The sequence below is a fragment of the Ambystoma mexicanum genome, chromosome 5p, assembly GCF_040938575.1.
Source record: "Ambystoma mexicanum isolate Mex_15411 chromosome 5p, UKY_AmexF1_1, whole genome shotgun sequence".
In the NCBI taxonomy this organism is placed as follows: domain Eukaryota; kingdom Metazoa; phylum Chordata; class Amphibia; order Caudata; family Ambystomatidae; genus Ambystoma; species Ambystoma mexicanum.
In genome coordinates, this window is record NC_090930.1 from 420184062 (window position 1) to 420202072 (window position 18011).

The following is an 18011-nucleotide window of genomic DNA, read 5'->3' on the forward strand; positions in this document are numbered from 1 at the left end:
CTGGGAAATACTAGCAGTAATAAACAGGAGCAGTAGAATGGAGGCAATCTACCCCCCAAGAGTTAGAGTTAGTAGTAAGACAGCCACTAGGGCGGCTTGACCCTGCTGAGCCGCGAGTACGGGCTATTGCCAGAACGGGCTAGATGCGGGGGTGCCTGAGATCCAGGGAGGGAGCTGGGCAACAGTTGGGGAGGGTGTTGTTGGGATGGGATAGGGAGGCGGGAGGGTGGGAGGTTGAGGAGTTTGTTATGTTTTTAGTGGGGTGTTTAAGTTGGGATACAAGCCTATACAGACAAGTCAAGCAAGTGGATTTGGACCAGACAAGGGAAAGGGGCGAGGGATTTCGCTATGCCATGGGGGATCTTAAAGTGATAACCTGGAACATTAGGGAGCTCAACAGTTACCTAAAGAGGAATAAGGTCATGCTATACCTACGTAGACAAAAGATAGTATAGCCCTACTGCAAGAGACGCATCTGATGAGAGACAAGCTGGAGATGGTTGGGGAAAAAATGGAAGGGGACGGTGGTGGGGTAGGCATATGCCAGGGGAGTGATTATCTGGGTGGCGCCACATGTTCCATTTCAACTACTACAGACGCTGGTTGAAGTGGATGGGAGGATGGTTATGAGGGGGCTGGTGGAAAATAGGGCGATAAGTGTTGTGAATACGTATGCCCCGAACCAGAACACAGCGGCATACTTTAAAACATAGTATAATAACCTCAGCATGTGTGCGGGAAGTGCAGTGATCTGGGGAGGGAACTTTAACTGTGTACAAAACCCCAAAGTAGACAGATCAGACGGGGAAAATTGATAGACCTGCCCCAGCGGCTAAAGCGTTGCAAACACTACTGAACGACTTTGGGTTTGAAGATGTATGGAGGGCACGACACCCCCTAGAGAGGCATTATTCGCATTATTCTGCCCTGCAGCGATTACATATGAGGCTAGATTATGTTTTTGGCACACCTGAGATAGTGGTTGAGACCACTCATGTTGAATACAGAGCGAGGGTCCTCTCGGACCACGTGCCTCTGATCCTGGGATGGCAATATCGTCCCCCGAGGGCGAGGATACCGACATGGCGCCTCAGAGCGGAAGCACTAAGGGACCCCCTCTTTAGGGAGGATATGAGAGAGGAGATTGTTAATTACTTTGAGACAAATACTGGCATCGTGGATTTGGCGGGTACACTATGGGAGGCCTTTAAGGTAGTGATGGCAGGAGTAGCTATATCAAAATCTGAAGTTCTGCAGGGAGGGATCCTGGCGGACCTGCGGGAAGAGCGAACTGGAAAAGGCGCAGAAGGGAGGGAATAATACTATAGTAGATGCTGAAGGGATACTCGGGCTGCAGCAGAAGTGTGCCGGGCACTGGGAGAGATTGTGTAACCTCAACTATAAAACATATATAGAGAGACAGCATGCAGGAGGGGACAAACCTGGGAGTATCCTGGCATGGCTATATAAGAGTGAAACCCCTAGACCCATGATCAGGACGATAACAAGAGAAGATGGGAGGGTGGTTGACACACAGGAGGAAGTCAACCAGGAGTTTGTAGATTACTACGGGCAGCTATATGAAGATGATGGGGAGGATAATTTCACAATGATAATGGAGACATTGGAGGACATGGGATTGCCACAGATTAGTGCTGAGGAGAAGGGGGAATTAGATGAACCGATCACTTTGGAGGAGGTAGAGGAGGTGGTGAGACAGTTGCCCATTAGTAAGACTCCGGGGGCCGACGATCTCCCAAGTGAATTCTACAAAACTTTCAAGGGAGAGGTGCATCCCCCGCTATTGGACATGCTGAACGAGTCATATGAACGTGGCAGGCTGCCTGAATCACTCAGAGAAGCGATTATAATACCGCTGCCTAAACCAAATAAGCCCGGGCATAGCTGCGGTTCATACAGACCCCCATCAATGTTGAACCAAGACAGTAAAATACTGACCGCGGTCTTAGCAAATAGATTGAGGAGGGTCATTGGCAAATTAATACATCCCGATCAGACAGGCTATGTCCCCAACAGAAACATAACCAATAACCTTAGAAGGCTCCACAGAGTTATTGAACACGGAAATGAGAATGAAGGTGAACTAGCAATTGTGTCATTGGACGCAATAGAGGCCTTCGATTCGGTGAAATGGCCATGGATGCTGGCGGCCCTGGCCGGCTATGGGATGGGATGGGGCTTGGATACCTGAAGTGGGCTAAGATGTTATACAGCGAACCGCTGGCCAGAGTTAAAACTGGGGCAGTAGTATCGGAAAGGTGGCAACTTGGTAGGGGCACCAGACAGGGATGCCCATGGTCCCCTATGGTTTATATACTGGCTCTAGAACCCTTGGCGATCTATTTGAGACAACAATATGATACGATAGGTATCGCTGTGGGAGGTGAACGACATCTGATATCCCTATATGCAGATGATGTGCTGTTGTACATACGACATCCGGAGGAAAACCTCCAATATATACTGGAAGTGATGGAGAGATATGCCGAGATGAAGTCCAGCATGTTTCCGTTAGGCGGATACAAGGAGACCCCACTGGAACAACTGCTTGTGCTACAGATCCCATAGGTGGTAGGCACGTTTCGCTATTTGGGGATAGACCTATACCACGCGGTGGACGACGAGCATAGGTTCAACACAGAGGTAGCAATCAAGAAAATCGTGAATTGCATGAAATTGTGGGTAAAGCTACCTCTAGCTATGATGGGGCGCGGGGCGATGCTGAAGATGGTGGTTCTGCCTAAGCTCCTGCATTACTTTGGGAACATCCCGCACTGGATACCAAAGAAATTCTTCGCTAAATTAGACAGAATGTGCAGGGATTTCCTGTGGCATGGCACATGGAATAGAGTGGCCCTGTGGAAACTCCAGAATTTCCATGAGAAGAGGGGGGGGTATAAAATTGCCCAATTATGAAGTCTACTATGTAGCAAGCCAATTGCAATTTGTCGCTAAATGGCTTTCAAATGAAGTGACCTCTGAGTCCAGGCTGTTTGGACAAGATTGTGCCCCATTTTACTTGAAGATGTTGTGGCTGCCCAGGACAGAAATGGAAGGGCGTCCCAAGTTGATGGTACTGGGGTGGAGGATGTGGCATAGAGCATGCCAGATGATGGAGAACCCGTCCCCATGCTCCCCGCAGGTGCCACTTGTGGCACTGGCAGGGGGAGATAAGCAACTGAGGATGATAATCAGAAATCACTGGGAGCCGATTGGGTTGGTAACAATGGGTGACATCTGGCAAGAGGGGACTATCATGGATTTTGAGGCGCTGGGAGAGGAAACTGGGTTGCACACGGGGCAGTATATCACGTACCATAGATTGGTGCAGAGAATTAAGAATACATGGCCTGAAGTGGTATTGGCGGAAGAACCTGATCCTACCATAGATATGATATATGATATAGCGGTGGGAGGACATGAGATATCCAGAATATATGAGATGGTGATGTCTAGGGTTGGTAAGGAAGTAGTACAATTGTGACTAGACTGGGAGGCGGAAGTGGGGACCCCGATGGATGATGGGTTGTGGGAGAGAGTCCAAGGGTACCACAAGAAGGTCTCGAGGAACGCGAGATTGAAGCAGATACAATTGTATATCACGCATAGGGCGTATATGACACCCCAAAGGATATCGAGATTTAAAAATGCGGGAAGGCAGGCATGCCCTAAATGTGATGAGGAGAATGCGGGCATGGTGCACATGTTCTGGTCATGCCCGATCATTGAACACTTCTGGAGCGAAGTGGCACAGAAGCTAGCGGAGAAAGGGGTCAAGATTGTGGTGGATACAGTGTGGGCCTGTTTGTTGGGGGGATTCCCTAGACCACAGAAACTTCAACATGTGAACAAACTAAAAGACCTAGCACATGTGCTCGCAAAGAGAAGAATTGCTATGGGGTGGAAGACATGCCATGGGCCACAATTAGAGGTGTGGTGGAAAGATCTGCAGAAATGGGCGGAGGCGGAAACCATGGTATGGCTAGAAGCTAGCAGTACCGGAGGGGAGGAGGAGGCAGAGACCCCGATGGCCTGAAAATTACTAATAGCGGAGTTGTTTGGGACAATACAGGATCCATCGGAACCCATAGAGGGGGAGACCCTACTATAGGATGTGAGAACAAAATATGAGCAGTAGTAGGCTCGGAATGGGGGAAAGGATAAGGGGAGCAGTGAATATGATTAATCAATATATTATGGCAATGTTATCAATATACTGCAAGTTTGGTTTGTATTTGTTTGAATAACTCAAATTGTTTAAAAAAAAAAAAAAGGTTACAGAAACAGTATGAAGGAGGTCTGGTAAGAGCCGGCCAATTGTGGATAGATGGGAAACGTATAAACCTATAACACCTCCAGACGCTAGGGGGTGAGGCTGTGTCTCCATTCATGTACTTGCAACTGAAGGGAGTGATGATGGACCCCAGATGGAAGGGCCTCGTGGATAACCGTTGACTGCTTTTGAGATGGTATTTGGCACACAATTGAAAAACAAAGGATTAATATCCAAGATGTACAGGGCTTTGATGGCACAGGTAACTGCAGTTAAGACCGACCAGCTAACAGTGGGAGAAAGACATGGATATAGAGCAGGGGGGGGGGCGAGATGTGGTGGTACATCATTAGAGGGACATGGTAGGCATTATCTGTGCAGTACAAATTATTACACAACTACAGGCTACCGACAAGGTGGCAATACACACCCCAGAAGCAGGTGAAAATGTGTGTAGGGGTCAGACCTGACTGCTGGTGGGGCTGTGAGAGAGGGCGACATATTGGCATATGTGGCGGGGGTGCCCTGAGGTCCAGACATACTGGAAAGAAGTTCTGGGTTGGATAAAAGAAGTGGACGGAGTAGACTGACTGCATAGCCCGATGTTGGAACTATTTGGGATGGAAGGGGAGGGTGAGGCACTGGAAACCACCACATATATGGTGAGGCATCTACTGTTGGCAGCAAGAACATGCCTTACAATACACTGGAAAAGGCCCAGAGAACCAACATATAGGGAATGGGTAAGAAAAGCGAAGGAAATCTTCCAAATGGAACCTATCTAGGCACTATTACAAGAGGTTGAAAATATTAGGACAAGACTGATTAGAATTCCAGGGAAAACACCTGAGCTAGGCAGGAAGTAATAGAAAGGTCAAGAGGTAGACCAGAGGGGTACAAGATGGGGACATATCGTTCATGGGAGGTACTAATGAGCTTACTCTCAGCTAGGGAATTAGTGTAGGGGTGGGGGATATTAGGAAGGTTTGAAAAGGGGAGAAGGGGGGTGAGGAGGGAGGTAAAGGAAGAAATTTAATAAGATGTCACCAGGGAAGCGGCGGAAGAGAAACAATGAGTGAGAGCTGTGAGAAACCTAAGCGTATTCTCACCCCTAGTTCCCCTGGATCCTCTTCTCAGGTGGCCAGGGAATGGACATCACTTTTGGATCCTAACTCTAGGGGTGGAGAAGCTAGGAAGGATCAACTGGGTGGAGGGTCCTTGGGGAGTGGGGCAACCGCAGGTGAGAAATGGTATCCTGCTTTCCCTATTGAAAATCAAACTAACCCTACCTCAGCCTTTATAGGCTATTGTACAACATCTACCCTTTGTTCCCCACCTTTTAACTCTGACAGTACTGGGACGAAGAAGAGGAAACTAGGAGTGATAAACACCAACACCTCATTTCACTACTATAGTACTGGAACAAACCAGATGCTTGAACAGTGCAATTGAAAATCCACACCTTCAACCCGTCAAGTGGTTGCAGGTGTATAAAGGGAGACGGCAAGAGCAACAGGGAGGCCTGTGTGAGAGAGACCAGTAGGGGACCTGTGTCGTGAGGAGGCAGCCGTGGTGGGAACGCACGGGAAGCCTGGACGCTGGCCAATGTCCCAGAGTACCAGTGGAACCCAGGGCAAGCTGGGGTGTTAAAGTTGCACAGGCGTGGGAGCTTCCGTGTTGGATAGAGAGCAGCTTAAATTGCGAGTAAGGAAGGAAGAAGATGCCATTCGCATCAGTGCGGAAGCAGCAGAGCCACCGGTGTGTCGAGGACAGCATCCAGAATGGGAGCGTGATTCGCAGAGGCTGGCCCACTGACCTGAAAGGCAGAGGAGGAGTAGCGGAGTGACCGGAGAGGAACGCCGATGACTGGTCAGTGTCAGAGGAAGTCACTCAGCACTGGGGTTCTGCTGGTGGGCTATGCATGAGCAATCAAGTGCCGTATAAGTTGTATTGAATACCGAACTGAATGAAACTTTGAAACAAAGCTGAATTACGTATATTGAATATCGAGCTCAATGAAAACCTGGAAATTGAGCTAAAATAGGATTAGAGCATATGGAACTGAATAAAACGTTATGGGCAAAGCGAGTAACAGACGAAAACCAAAAGGGAAAGTGCCCATTTGCAAGGAACTTACTGAAAAGAAAGCAAGTGTGAAAAAATGCAACAAAAAGGTGGGGCATGAAAGAGACCACCACAAAGTGAACTTTATGAATGGATACAGTACGGCAAGGCCAAAGACTGCCAAAAAATGTATAACATGTTATGGCAAAGTCAAGTGGCAAACCAGGAGATTGTGACAATGCACACAGAGCCAAGAGGCCGATAAAGAGAAATTAAGTGAATGTGAATCTGGACACAGTGACAAGTACAAAATAAGCTATGTGTGCTGGAGTGCCTAGGGTTCCTGGTGGCGCGACCTGTGATGGGTGGACCGTGTGGTCTGACAACTGCGCCTAGACCATGGAGCCCTAAATAGTAGAAGTTAAAGACATTGTGAAATAAACCAAGAAAGAACAACGAGTGAACTGGCAAAGCAAGCCAGAAAGAGGGTCAAGTTGACCTAGATTTGTGATTAACTTTGAAAGATTGAAACCAGCGCAAGTTGCCATGTTGAAATCTATGGGGAAGGGAACCTGGCGATTTGATGAACTGCAAATACTGTCTTGAGGACGGAACCTCAAACCCTCATTTTTGTGTAAACTGTGTTGCATTGAACTTGGGGAAGGGAACCCCGAGAATTCTGTGGCAGTATATTGCCTTGAACTTGGGAATCTTGAGACTTTTTGTTGAACTTGGGAGTAGGAGAGCTGAAGAGAAAGCCAAGAGCTGGAAGAGGCTCAGAACTTCATCACCATTTCTTTGATTATTGACATCACTGCACAATGGATAGCTTAGGTTGCAAGGGCAAGGATACGTTTCGGACACAGACAGACATTTAACTTGAACTCTGACTCAGACTTTCCTTAGTTTCGGTCAGGTCGGGAAATCCCACCTTAGCATAGGGCAAGCTAGGCCTACCATCCTGACATTTGATTTAATAAACCAATTTATTTTAAACATTGAATCTGTTGCCTGTGCCTTGCATCATGATGCCTTCACATAGCATAAAGCCAGTATTCACCATGGGGTTCATAATAGATGTTTGAGATTAGAACAGACACCCGTTGTAAACACTGGTGACAGATGTATAATTGCGAGCATGGAAGGGGGCACAGATTGGATGCAATATGGGATTGTGGGATTCGCCTTACAGCACCAAAAAAGGAAATATAGTCAGCTTGGCTGTGAAGCCTATGAATTGGTCTTTGGGATACCACTAGCCCTATAGGTTACCAACAGAGTCTGAGCTGGTGTCTGGTCTCAAACCAGTCTCGGGCCCTGCAGGCTACCTCTGATCTGCAAAGCCAGTCTGCAAAGCTACCTGCAAACATATATGCCGGCTAGGGGCTTGCCAAGGATAGTGGCCACCAGCCATGGCTGCAGCCCCATACCCAGTGGACCCATTATGTGGATGTGGGTAGCCTCAACAGTGCCAAAAGGGCCAAATCGGATCATCTGTGCGCAGGGATGGCCATATGTCTGCTAGACAGAGTTACAATGGTGTAAACGAATTGGAAAAAAACGGACAGTCTGTGAAAAAACCTTTTGGAAAAAACAGACATTGACAAAGCTGTGTGAAAGAGACGTTATGGTTGCAGTACCAAAAAAACAAAAAAACACATTTGCAATGCCTTCAGCCATGTACAGCTCATGCCACGCATGTAGCACAGATGACATACACATACATGGAGTGAAAAACAAAAACAGCTAAACAGAGAAAAAGTAGTAGCACAAACTGGCGAGGGACACTTTTCAATTCGATCTGAGGGCCAAAAACAAAAACAAAAAAATCTGAAATGAACTGTAAAGATTATTTCAAGACAAAATTTCCCATGCCACCCATGGTGATTGAAGTCGTGTGTAGTGCCTGGCAGTAGCTCAGTTATGGCTATGTTCCGATGACTGTAGAGAGTTATAGTTGCTCTAAGCAAGTTTTGGGGGTTTTGTTGTGATGCGCAACAAGAAAGTCCATTTAACATTTTATCACCAAGTATGACAATGCATTACTTACCGTAAAAGCATTTCTGATGGTTGTATCTGCTTAGATTCACATGCTATGCATAGTCCGACATCCAGTGGTCACTGCGGAGTATTGCATTTTGTTTTTCGTAGACGAAAAGGGGACGTCGACAAGGCATATCTGTAACACTATCCCTATAGTGACGTGCAGTGTACCCACAATCCCTCACGCGTCGAGGTCCCTCTGTTTGTATTTTTTCTGCCCTGAGGGAGCCTATTAGACGCGAGTGAGTACAGAAAAGAGAGAGATAAAGGATGTCTATGTTCCTTCCATCCGAGCGGGGAGGAAGGGTGGGCGCATGTGAATCTAAGCAGATAAAACCATCAGAAATGCTTTTACGGTAAGTAATGCATTGCCTTCTGATGTTTGTTAATCTGCTTAGAATCCCATGCTGTGCATAGACTAGCGAGCAGTACCTGGAGTTAGAGGTGGGTTGTGAGAAGGAACAGTAGAAAAAAGATGTCTTAATACTGCTTGTCCCACCTGGGAATCAGATCTAGAGTGGGCATCTAGACAGTAGTGTTTTGTAAAGGTGTGTACAGAACTCCAGGTTGCCGCTTTACAAATGGACTCTAGAGGGACATTTGCAATGAATGCTATGGAAGCCCCATTGCCTCGAGTAGAATGTGCTCTTGGCTTGAAGGGTAGTTCTCTCTAGCAAGAGAGAAACAGAGAGTGATGCATTGGACAATCCATCTAGATATGGTGGATTTTGAAACTGCATCTCCTTCTCTTCCTGCTGCCACTGAGACAAAGAACTGATTAGTCTTTCTCAGAGGTCTAGTTCTTTCCATATAAAACATGACGGCTCTGCGCACATCCAGTTTATGCAGGCTCCTTTCTCCCAAATTTGAAAGGTTTTGAAAGAACGTTGGTAGTTCTATTGACTGGTTGACATGGAATTTAGAAATACATTTTGGTGCAAACCTAGGATGTGTGCGTAGAACCACCTTATCTTTGTGAACTGTTAGAAAGGGGTCTAGTATAGAGCGCTTGTAATTCACTCACTCTCCTAATGGAGGTGATAGCTATTAAGAAAGCAGTTTTAAGAGTGAGGTTCTTAAGGGATGCTTTGTGCATGGGTTCAAAAGGTGAGCCCATAAGCCTGTTAAGTACTACATTTAGGTCCCATCCGGGAGCTGGGTTCGCTATAGGAGGGTGTATCCTCTTTACTGCCTCCATGAAGGCTTTAATAACTGGGACTTTCCACCATGACACTTTGTGTTGAGAAGTGGTGTATGCAGAAAGTGCAGCTAGATGAACTTTAATAGAATTAAAGACCAATCCTGAGTCTAATAAGTGAGTCAGGTAAAGAACAATCTGTGTGGGAGAGCAGTTAACGGGGTTGATTCTCGTACCTCTACACCAGATGACGAATCTCTTCCACTTGCTAGAATAGCAGTAATGAGTGTTAGGTTTTCTAGCTTCCCTAAGAATGTCCATGCATCTTTGAGGGAGCTTTAAATGCCCAAATTCTATGACCTCAGGAGCCAGGCTGCTAAGTTCATGGTCTGTTGGCATTGTGACAGCATGTTGTACGGGCAGGGTAGTTTCACCGGTAGAGATATAGACATCTCCATCAGGTGAGCGAACCATGGCTGCCGGGCCCACATAGGGGCCACTAGTATCATGGTGACTGGTTCCTGGTGCATCTTGTGCACTATTTCGTTGAGAAGGGGAGTCGGGGGGAAAAGCGTAAACAAATTTCCCTGACCATGTTATCCAGAGACCATTCCCCTTGGATCGGTTCTGGGGGTATCTGGAGGCGTAATCTTGGCATTGGGAGTTCTCCAGAGTTAAGAACAGAACTATTTCTGGGAATCCCCATTGTGTGAAAACGTCAAAGACGATGTCTTCTCGTAACTGCCATTCGTACTCTGCGGGCAGAGGGAAGTCTCTGCTGAGTTCGTCTGCTAGCAGATTGAGTTCCCCTGATACATGTTGTGACAACAGGAACATGTGTTTGAGAGCCCACTTCCAGATGTTCTGGGACAGCATGGACAGTCCTGGAGAGTGCGTGCCCCCTTGCTTTTTCAGGTAGTACATGGCTGTGGTGCTGTCTGTGAGGACCATCACTGTCTTCCCTTGCAGGTGTGCCTCGAAAGCCTTCAGTGCTTTGAAGACCGCTAGCAGTTCCAGCAAGTTTATGTGTTTGGACGCTACACGCGGAGTCCAAACTCCATGTGCAGTCTGATGGGATAAGTGAGCCCCCCATCCTGTGAGGGATGCGTCTGTGGTTAGAGTGGCTTCCACTGCGGGGGTGGCAAATGGTTTGCCTATTACAAGGTTTTCCTTCGACCACCACCGTAGCGAGAGAACCAAGGCCTGCGAGACCACCACTAGATCGTCCCATTGTCCGCTGGATTGACACCACTGGCTGTTGAGCCACTCTTGCATTGGGCGCAGGCGCGCGTGAGGTACCAAATATATACATGGCGCCATCATTCCTAGCAAACGCATTGCTTTGCGTACCGTCACCTCTTGACCGGCCACATATTGAGGGATCTGAAACAGCATATTTTGGACCCTCTCGTTGGAGGGGAAGACGAGGCCGTCCTTTGTTCGAATTAGAGCCCCTAGGAATTGTTTGATCTGGTTGGGGTCTAGGCTGGACTACTTCTCGTTGATGGAGAAGCACAGTTGGAACAAAAGGTCTACAGTCTTTTGGGTATTTGAGAAGCATGTCTCGTAAGAATCCCCTATGAGCCAATCGTCGGGGTAAGGGTATACTGGGATGGACAACCTGCGCAGGTGGGCCGCTGGCACTGCCAGTACTTTCGTGAATACCCTTGGCGCTGACGCTATGCCGAAGGGTAGCACTCTGAACTGGTAGTGTTTGCCCTCTATCATGAACCTGAGGTATTTTCTGTGTGCTGGCAACATTAAAAATATGAAAGTATGCATCTTTCATGTCCAGTGTTGTCATGCAATCTCCCTGCGAAAGCAGGGGGATTACTTCCTGTAAGGTCACCATGCAAAATTTTTGAGGTTTGACAAATTTGTTCGCTGGGCGCAGATCTAATACAGGGCGCATGGTTAAGTCCTTTTTGGGTACAAGGAAGTACAGTGAATAAATACCTTCTGTTACCCGTGATAGAGGCACAACCTCTATTGCTCCTTTTAGTAGCAGCAGTTCCACTTCTTGAAGAAGGATGGCGAGGTGCTCCGGTGAAAGGCGTCGCCCCCTTGGGGATGTATACGTGAGGGACCGGCTGAATTCTATGCAGTAACCACGGGCTATAGTTGACAATACCCAGCGGTCTGATGTTATTCCCTCCCATGCTGGTAGGGAAGATGTTAACCGGCCCCCGACTGGCGATGCATGGGAGGGGACCCGAACCTTCGCGTCATTTGGTGTTGGTAGCCAGGGAACCTCTAGAAGTGGGGCCCCAACCTCTACCCTTGCCAGGGCGTTGTGTCCTCTGAGTGTATTGGCCACTGGTTCCCAGAGTAGAGGGCCAGTTGCCTGCAGTGTACTGCTGTTGTTGACTTTGGCATCGAAAAAAGCGTTTGTTGCCGAATCCTCGCTTATTGGGAGGCCTTGAGATCAGGTCTAAAGTCTTCAGGGTGTCGAAATCCTTCTTCGCGGTCTACAGGGCGTCGTCCACCACTTTCCCAAAGAGGTTAGAATCCTCTACTGGTTCATTAATGAGTGACGCCTGGGTTTCTGGCTTAAATCCCCGAGTTGCGGAGCCAGACATGGCGCTTCAGAAGTATCCCCTGGACTAAAGAACGGCCAGCCGTTTCTGCAGCATCAAGTGTGTTTTTAATGATGCTCTGGTTAACCAGAGTTCCTTCTGTTACAGTGGTTAACAAGCGAGTTCTTAAGGGCTCAGGGACTTCCTCGAGGTCTTGGCGTACCTTTCCCCATTGGGCATCAGAATAACTTGCCAGTAAGGTATTATTGGCAATTCTGGTGGAAAAAGCTGCCGAGGCTGTAATTCTCTCACCCAGGGCATAGTGTTTCTTTCCTTCCTTCCTTGTCCGGGGGTGCTTCGCTAGTTGATAGCGGAACCCCTGCCCTTTTCCTTGTGGTAGTTACCACCAAGGAATCTGGTATTGAGTGAGCCTTAATGTACAATGGGTCCGACGGAGAGGGAGTAAACAGTTTTTCAATTCTAGGGTTGACCCCTCTAACCAACAGGTGTGGACAGCGATGGGATGATTTGTCTCTTAACTGAGGCGAGGAGGGGAATGGTCTGGCTAGTGGGAGGTTTTTCCTTAATGATTTTTTCTACAAAATCAATATCGGGAGTAATTTACCCAGTCTCAATTTAAAAGTGCGCTGCTGCTTTCCGTAGCGCGTTGAAAGTGGGTTGGTCATCTATAGGTGACGGGTTCCTGACCGGTGTGCTTTGAGAAGAGGAAAGGTTTAGGATCTCAGGGTCTGTAGACGCTGTTGGGGACTGCCAAGGCTGTGAGCCACCTTCATCTGGGTCTTCTTCGTAGCGCCCCCCCCCCCCACCTATGTCAGGGCTTTCCTCAAAACCTTCTTCTTCGAGGTTCTGTTGGTCTTCACTATTTAAGAACTCCTCATCCTCTTGGAAGTGAGAGCCTTCTTCAGTGAGGTCATAAGTATTAGTCTCCTCTTCAAGGTGGTCAAATAGTCTAGTATATTTAGCCCTGGGGTCCTCAAGAAGTACCTCCCTTGGCCTCTTGGGTGTTTTATGTTCAGGAGTGGACATACATCTATCCAGCTTGTCCATACATGATTAGAATCTCTCAAATGTCCAATGGGGTAACCCAGAACGGTCTGGAGGCGAAAAAGGAGGCTCCTTGCCTATAGCCGTCTACATCTGTCCCATAACGTCGAGGGTAAAGTCCCTTCGCCTTCTGAAAAAACTTCTTAGGCTAGGGCCTTCCTTCGACGGCGGGAGCGGTCCCTGTCTCTCTTCCGGCATTCTCGGCATCTCCCTGGCCTTGTGAGTGGGCTCCGGCGTATCACTCGCCGTCCGTCTCTAGCTGTCAGTGGAAACTATACGAGCCAAGCTCTCGACGATTAATTTCTCCGTCGAGGGTTCGTCTGGCGTCATGCTGGGCTGTGCCGAGTCTCTTTCGGCGACGGTTGCACTCTTACGAGGCGCGTCGCCTGGCGTTTTGGTGGTAGCACCCTTGTCTGCAGGTAGCCCAATCGCTAGTCGCATCTGGGGTGGCGGGGAGGGCTTGCGACTCTTACGGTCAGCGGAGGACGCAGATGGGACCGGCGTCTTATTTGGCGCTAGGGCTTTCTTCGTCTTTGACGAAGAAGTGCCGTGGGTTGTGTGCTTATGTTTATGTTTTCTGTGTTCGTCAGTGTCGCCGGGGTGTTCATCCTCATAAGTAGGGCATGAGCCGAACTTGTCGGGGCCGGGGACAGACGCTGAGGAGCGGGTACGATCCTTAGAGAGGTCTACAACCTCCGAAACGGAGATCGGGTTATCACTGTCCTCGTCACACTCAGTGGCGGGTGAGGAATCAGCTCTAGACATAGCGTAGGCTCCCCACCTCTTGACCCTGCGGTCCTTTAAAGTTTTTGGGCGAAGAAGTTTACAGGCCGCACAGCTGTCCTCGTTGTGGTCGAGGGGTAAGCAACGGTTACACCGCTTGTGTTTATCTTTCCATGTGAATTTGCCCTTACAGCGTGGGCAAAATCTAAACGGAGTCCTCTCCATAGGTGAGGATACAATTAAAAGTGATAACGACCCCGAAGGAAAGGGGGGTGAAAGAGAAAGGCTTTCTTAGAAGTAGAAAGAATTGTCCCACAAACCCCACTCTCCCTACTGTCTTAGGCCAGCGAGGCCAGTCCACGCGTTCGGCAGCGCCGAAGGATCTCCTCCATCTAAGTCACCGCCGTCAAAGTTCTTAATCGGCGATGAAACGGCTTTGCCGTCGAAGGAGGGATTTAATGTAATGTATAATAAATAACGACCAAAGGGTCGAGTAAATGTTTTGCAATTTCTCTCGAAGGACCTCCGCGTTAAGGCGACCAGTATCTGGGCAGAAAAAATCTATCTGAGGGACCTCGACACGTGAGGGATTGTGGGTACACTGCACGTCACTATAAGGATAGTGTTACAGACACACCTTGTCGACGTCCCCTTTTCGACTATGAAAAACAAAATGCAATACTCCGCAGTGACCACTGGATGTCGGACTATGCACAGCATGTGATTCTAAGCAGATTAACAAACATCAGAAATGCATTTACGGATATGGACTAAGATTAATACAAAAGCCATAGAAAATGTAGAATAGGATGGGTGTGGCTAGCCGAGGACCAAGTCGGATGCTTCCTCGGTGTGCTCTGTGACACGCGCCTGCTCTGGGGCCCTGAAACCCCCTTGGATTTGACCATCCGACCACCAGACCCATGATATAAGGGTCATATCGGAACCAGGACTCCCGATGTAGAAGTGCTTCAAAAGTTCATGTGGTGCGCAATCAAAATGGTGGGCGCACATACGGCAGTTTCTGGCAGTTACGCTGCCTGGACAACAAGCCTCCCCCATCACCATGGTTAACAGCCAGCTGCTAAAACAGGCAAAAACCCTGAAATAGCAGGAGAGCGAACACAGAAAGAAATAGATTGCCACCCAAGGTGCTGAACTGGGGACAGATGGAGACGTTGGGTCCCTACGGCTGCGACTGGGGATGCGTGAAGAGGTGAGCAGTCGCTAGCGAGGAAACACAAGTGTTGGATCCCCCTGCGGGTCGGACCTGCCCTTTGGTGCACGAAAGAGATGTACGCAGCTTGAGGCACGTTCTAGAAGACACAAAAGCCCTACTGGTCAGCCTTGACAGGCAAGGGGCTGGGGAAGCCGGCACGGCAGGGGGTTGGGGAAGGCCTTGGGCCGAGCGGGGGAGAACGGAGGCAGCCTGGGTATACTGCAAGAGCCTGCGCACTGCTGCAGAAATACGCAGCACGACGGTGCACTGGCAACAATTGAGGAGTCCCAATGGAGAGAGCCCACCTCATGCACCATAACACCGGGGTGAGAAGGACTGGCAGATAACCGGGACCTGCGCATGCAATGAAAACCCCCTAAAGTGACCAGCTGGAAGGAATTCTGAGAAGTTGAAAATGGCTAAACACTTGAACAAATTAAAAGGCCCCCCTTAGGGAGATATCAAGACCATGATACAGAATCAAGAGCCTGTGAAGAGATTGCAACAGACGGCGGCACAAATCCACTCACCTAAGAGTTACAGGGCAAGCCTAGAAAGAGAAGACCCGACCGTCTCATGGGGAGATCGCCAGGAAATGCTAGATGAAATTAAGAAAGAAATAAAGGATTATGTAATCAACATCAAGTCCATCACAGATCTGAACAAAATTACTGGAAAAATAGAAAAGGGTGGACAAGATAACACTGAGCAGGGCTACGAGCAGGAGGAACTGTGCAAACAAACTGACTCTTTTGAACAGCAAATGGAATGGGAGGTGGCTAGGCAGGAGGACAGTGAAAACAGATCTCGTAGGAATGACATTTCCCTTGTGGACTTCGCTTTGAATACCAGGGTAAAACATTCCATGTAATGGAGGAAATGGCGGACTTGATGGGCAAAGACAACACCTCACGATCAAATAAAGCCTCCCCGTAGCAAGACACTGAAAAGCGCACAGGGCGCACGGTTAAGAACAAAGGATGGTGACCGGGCATCTTTGTCCTAGAGGGAGAGGGAGAAGGTCAAGGCTTAATGACGACACTTCAGGGGGGCTTAATGTGGGTCAAAGGGCTTGCCTGGACAGAGATTTAAAGAGGATGCACCAAAGATGGGTTCGGGAAAGAATGATTTGGGGTTTCACTGGTTGCTGGAGGAGGGGGCAGAGGCTGGGGAGAGCGTGAGGGCAGATAAAGACCCCCGATTTGTTTCACCTACCAGTATGAGTTGTAAAACCTGGTGGAGATTGCAAAAGAATATTAAGTTAGGGGTGTTGTGGGTGGGGGGCGATTGGATTGAATTACTTACTGTTTCAGCTCAGATCTTATTGGCTCAGATCTTATTGGGGCTTGGGAGTGAAACAGAGGAGCAATTCCAACCAAAAGCGTTGCAACCCTTAACGGCTGAAGTGAATATAGTGACCCTGAATGTCCAGGGCTTAAATTAATTGATGAAAGGCTGCTCTATACAGCAGCGTTTGTCAGAAGGTCAGGCTTCAGTGGTGTCCAGGGATGAAGTGAGGATGGCACACCGAGCCTTCCCTAAACAATATTTTGCGTCTAGCGGGATGAAAACAAAGGGCGTGGTGCTCCTGATAGAAGCCGCACTAGCATTTTGGAAGCAGTTTCTCTACAGGGATCCTGAGGGGAGGTATTTGGTGCTTAAAAGGCATGTTGGGGGACCAGACACACACATTCATTGCAGGTCATGCTCCGAATGAACTGCAGGACCACTTACTGGCTACTTCGCTCCAGAAAATAGGGTGATGGTGTGAGGTGTTAGGGTCAGGTGGTTATCGGAGGGGACTTCAATTGTGTTATGGACCCTACACTAGATAAAACGTTTCCCCCCACACCCAAAGGTTGAGAAACCACCAAGCTTTGGGGAAACTCTTGAGATTTGGAAGTGATAGAAGCCTGGAAATGTTTCCATAATACAGAAAGGGATTACACACATTACTCAGCAGTGCTCAAGGGATACTCGAGAATAGATATTGTCCTAGTCTCATCAATGTTAATCCCCCATGTGATGGTAGAAGAAATTGAGATTAAGTATTTTACGAATCACACTCCGATGATATTACAAATTGAGATGCTTAATGGAAAAGCTAAGAACCGGAAGCAATGGAGACTGAACAAACTGATCCTTAGGGACGTTGCCCTTAGGGCCCATATGGAGAAAGTAACCACTGACTACTTTAAAGAGAATGACAGTGGGGAAGTGGACTGGCGTATGGTTTGGGACGTGGGCAAAGCAGAAGTTCTGGGGGTGGAAGGGGAAATGTATCCCTCAGGCTGCGGCATATATAAGAGGGAAGGAAGTACATTGGAAGAAACTAGAAGGGGAGGGAAAAGAAGCTAAACTGCAAGACAAAATTAAGCAGTCGCACAAAAAAATATGGGCATTACGGAAGGTCAGGGCACCATTGGAGGCACATGTAGCGTATCGCTGCGCTCAAACCTTGTTTAACACTAACCAAACATACTATGTTCAAGGGGGGCAAGGCTAACCACTTGTTAGCAGTCAAATTGCGGAAACAGAACTTGTATCGCACAACTACAAGATCGGGGCATTCTACAAAACGCAGAAGCTGACAAATTAAGGTTTATTGAGTCCTTTCATTTGGGGTGGCTGAAACAAGAAGAGAGATCCCAACAGCCAACGCGTGGTGGCTGAAACAAGAAGAGATAGATCCCAACATCCAAGCAACCTATAATGAGAGGATAGGATTGCCTCGGGTGCCTGTGAAAAAAGGGACATCTTGGAGAGGCCCATCACAAAGGAGGAAGTAAACCATGCCATAACATCCCTGCCAACTAATAAAATGCCCGGACCCAATGGTTTCAGAAATGGATATTATAAAACATTTAGATCCCACTTAACTCCAAGGACGCGTCTGTTTAACAGAATTAGAGAAGCGAGAGTGATCACAGAACATATGGGTAAATCCAT

General features: G+C 48.2%; 1 protein-coding gene across 1 annotated transcript in view; it reads right to left on the bottom strand.

Annotated features, from left to right (window-relative positions):
• Positions 1 to 18011, bottom strand: part of SLC9A6 (solute carrier family 9 member A6) — a 906904-nt gene that overhangs the window by 650348 nt on the left and 238545 nt on the right. The gene's annotated exons all lie outside the window — the stretch shown is intronic.